The sequence below is a fragment of the Cervus elaphus genome, chromosome 26 (genome assembly GCF_910594005.1).
Source record: "Cervus elaphus chromosome 26, mCerEla1.1, whole genome shotgun sequence".
In the NCBI taxonomy this organism is placed as follows: Eukaryota; Metazoa; Chordata; class Mammalia; order Artiodactyla; family Cervidae; genus Cervus; species Cervus elaphus.
The window spans coordinates 27,435,223-27,439,656 of record NC_057840.1 but is presented as its reverse complement, the minus strand read 5'-3'; positions in this window follow the sequence as shown (position 1 = coordinate 27,439,656).

Sequence of the window (4,434 nt, the reverse complement as noted above, 5' to 3'; positions counted from 1 at the left end):
GTGATCATGGAATTCTCACAGTCACCACATTCAGCCATTGCTATTCTAGAACACTTACCCTGCCTCACATTAGTATTGATGTTTTATCTAATCTCTTTGTATATTTTTAGTGCTCATTACTCTGTGTCTCTATGTTCTCCAGGCTGACTTGTCTATCAGAGCAGTAGGCACAGTGCCCAGGACCATCATACTCATAGAGACCCACAAAAATGTTTTAGCTTCTTCTAAAATCTGAAGGAAAAAAAAAAGAGATTTTAGACTAAAGAAAAATGTTTTAACATATAATATTAACATGTTTGCCTTTATCCCAGCACAGTCATAACACATATGCTTTATTTATCTATTTTATGGAGGAGGAAGGGGCCCATGAAGGCAACAGTGCCCAGGGCCCAGGAAAGTCAGAGTTCAGCATGACACCATGCACCAGAACCTTCGCTCTTCAGTGAAAAGAAATTAGAATAAAAATGCTTGTGTGACACTGCTGTATGTAAAATAGATAACTAGTGAGGACCTACTGTACCGCATAGGGAACCCTGCTCAGGGCTCCGTGGTGACCCAAGTGGGAAGGAAATCCAAGGAAGAGGGGATATATGTGCACGTAGAGCCGGTTCACTTTTTGGTGCAGCAGAAACTAACACGACATTGTAAAGCAACTATACAGCCGTTCTTAAAAATGCCTGACAGCTTTCGTGGGCCATCTGAATCGTTCCTGGAAGGGCAGGCGGCTCCTGGAGAAAGCACAGCCTGGCAGGAGGTGATCCTGCTATTCTGGGTCTACCCTCCGAAAGCAAACACGCTCAGCGCTCAGCGAGAGCCCAGCTGCAGAGGAGACTCCCCTCGCCGCTCTCCTCTCTCTTCCTCAGCCCTCCCACGCCGCCCCATCCACAGGTTTCCTGCCCCCACTCACCTCTTTTCCCATCACCCCCTCATTCACTCTCCTCTAACCTGCCTAGCAGGCTTGCTCTAACATACTCTCAGCCTCCTCTTGGCTTTCAGCATTCTTCACCTCTCAGATGCGCCCCTGCGCTCCTCACATTGCTTTGTGTCTTGAGCACTGCCTCTAGGCCCCTCTTCCCCATCCCCCTCGTCCTTCTTGCCACTGGTTGTTCTTACATGTTGTCGGCTTTTCTTCACTTTGTTGTTCCTTTTGACTCTAATTTCAGGCACTCTTCATTTCCTCTGCTACCTTTTAAATTTACTATTTTTAAAGACCTCCATGCTAAGTTTTTCTTTTTTAATGCCTCCTTTCTCCCTTTTGCCCACTCCTTTTTCAGTTTTCTGTTATTTTCTTGCCTTTTTTTTTTCTGCTTCCTCTTCCTCTGAAGATGTGGTCCATTCCCTCCCACCTCACCAGGGGTGTGGAAACTCCACCCTCTGCTCTGACCCACGGAAGACCACAGGAATGGAGACCTGATGTATGGTAGAGACTTCTTCCTGAACTGGTCCTCCATGCACAGATGCTAGTCAGATCATTCATTTTTTCAATGAAGACAAGCGGACTGCATATTCTGATGCTTGACCACATTTCATAAAATTACAGGGGCCACCCAAAGCCATCCAGAGGAAATGTGGCTTCTTTGTTTTGTTAATAGTCAACCTGTTTGCCTTGCAGACCAGCCTATCCCTACCCCCATGCCCCCATTACACACAGTAGTTGGTTTATGAGCAAAATTACTTGTTCATTCTGGATTACAGGGAGACAAATCCTGTAAATTAGCCTACTTAGGAAATATTTAGACTTCCTTTTGGGTGAAAAGGGCTTCCGTGGTGGCTCAGACGGTAAAGAATCTGCCTGTAATGCAGGAGACCCGGGTTCAGCTGCCAGGACTAAGCGCCATTTCAGAGAAGACCAGAGCAAGGCAGCCTTTTCAGATCCAGTCGCCTCTCATCCTGTCTGTTCACCCAGAAGCCAGGTCCAAAATACAGGTTCCCAGGGGCTTCCAGCCATGTCCACAGTGAATGGCTGTGCATCCCACTGTCCCACTGAGGAATGTTACCCCAACACTTTCGAACCGTGGTGCTGGAGAAGACTCTTGAGAGTCCCTTGGACTGCACGGAGATCCAACCAGTCCATCCTAAAGGAAATCAGTCCTGAATATTCATTGGAAGGATTCATGCTGAAGCTGAAACTCCAATACTTTGGCCACCTGGTGCAAAGAGCTGACTCATTGGGTCGCAGTGGACATGACTTAGTGACTGAATAACAACGACAAACCCCAACACTAAGCTCAGTATCTCAGATGCTTCTCCACCCCTTGCTCCTCCCTCAGCTGGCAGGCTTAGGCGCTCTCCGGGCACTAGGAAGAACTTGGAGCCCCTCCTCTTCTGGTCCCCAAGTGCCAATATTTGTCCTGTTGATGTTCCTACATGAAGCCTGAAGCTGCCATAATTCATGATCTGGTCTCTGTCGGGACTGCCTCAGCTCTCAGTGATATGCTGGAGTCCTCTAAGATACGGCTGTGAACCCCAAATCCTTGGCACAGAGGCCCCAGAGGATGACAGGAGTCAGATTTCCTGTTAGGTTCTCTGCTACTTCTGGGTCCTGTTTACATCAGGACTGGAGTATCAGGGTCCCCCAGGAAATCTGAAAACAGCACCTCCCTCCATCTAACAAGGCTCCATCTAGTTCAACCTGCCTGTCAGGCTAGAGGCTTCCTCTCAAGTCCTAAGTGGGAATTAGGACAGAAATGTCCCTCTTAGTCACCCCTTATTTATCTGACCCATATAATGATACTAGGCTACCCTTCAGTTCAGTTCAGTTGCTCAGTCGTGTCCGACTCTTTGGTTAGATGAGGCTTAATGTGTGCTTTGCGTGGCTTAATTCTCAGAACAACCCTATGAGGAAGAAGTACTATTATCGTTCACATCTAGCAGGTGTGGAAACTGAGGCACAGAAAGGCTGGATGACCCCGCAGGACCACAGAGCCCTGGAGAAGGGAGCCTGCACGAGCCTCCTGTGGCTGACTGTGGAATCCATGCTCTCAGACTCTGTGCTATGCTGGTCCTCGCCCGGCTCTGAGACCCCTGGCCTCTTCCCTTCATTCCTCCTTCTACTCCCTGCCCTCAGGCCAGGAAAAGTCCGGATTTTATTTCCCCAGGTCACAGCTGCCTCTACCACGAGGCCGGTTCATTTACCATATAAAGAATGGCGTGGGTTTTCAGTTTGTTTTGAACGCTTTACTTCTGCGTTTCCAAGAGAGAGGCTCCATGCAGATGTCAGCGTGGGGCAAATGTTTCACTTCTTCCATTGTCCACTTCAGAGGAATTCTGGGAACTGCCAAGACTGGTTTCTGGCAGCCACCCAACTCCCATATGGAGATCCAGAATGGATCCTCGAGAGCCTCACTCAGGCATCAGCTCCAGCCTCGGCAGTCCCTGAGGCTGTCAACAGCATGACTGCTTCCTCTGGCAGCAAGAGACGCTGGCCACGGCTGGCTGAGCTGCCTCTCCCCACTGGGAGATCAGGAGCGGTGACCATGGTAAGCACCCCGAATACCAGCAGCTCCCCAACACGTGGCTGCGGGCGCTGGTGGCCCCACCTGTTGCTACAAGGGACAGATACTTGACCCTTCTACTGTCTCCACCTGCTGCCTCCAGGTGACCTTAGACAAATGGGATGGGACTGGGGCCCCTTAACTGTGTTGCCCATTCAGGCCCAAGACTTTCCAAGATGAGCCAAACACACTTAAGACATCTGTTGTTTCTCAGATACATGGATTCTCTATCAAAACCTTTAAATACAAAGCTTAAACCCTAGGTGGTGGTGTTCTATTGCTCAATTAGCCGTAGCTTTAAGTGCTAAGGCTGTAGCTTTGTAAAGCATTATCTTATAAAATGTGACATACAATCTTGCCAATAGTGACCATGTTCTAAAATGTTTCATCCTCTCAGTCATTTAAAAAGTATATTTTGAGTAGCATCTCTTCATTTCCCAATAAATCTATTTCCTATTCATTCCAAATCCTTCATCAACGGTTCCCATCTGGCATTCTAGGATTCTTATGTTTCCTTAGGATGCTAGGGAAAGTTTCATCTATTTTCAGTATTTCCTACAGAAATTGTACTTTTATGATAAGGTTGTATTTATTAACTTAAAAAAAAATGTTCTTTGCTTTCTAGTGAAATGATAAATGACCCAGTGGCATTTATGCAGATCAGAAGGTCCGATTTGCAGTCTTTAACTGAAATATGTGCTGTGTGCTAATAAGTTGCTTCAATTATATCCGACTCTTTGTGACCCTATGGACCATAACCCACCAGGTTCCTCTGTTCATGGGATTCTCCAGGCAAGAATAGTGGAGTGAGTTGCCATTTCCTTCTCCAGGGGATCTTCCCGACCCAGGGATCAAACCTGCGTCTCTTCGTCTCCTTCATTGTCAAGCGAGTTCTTTACCACTAGTGCCAAAATACATGGAAATGTAAATAATGTATTAC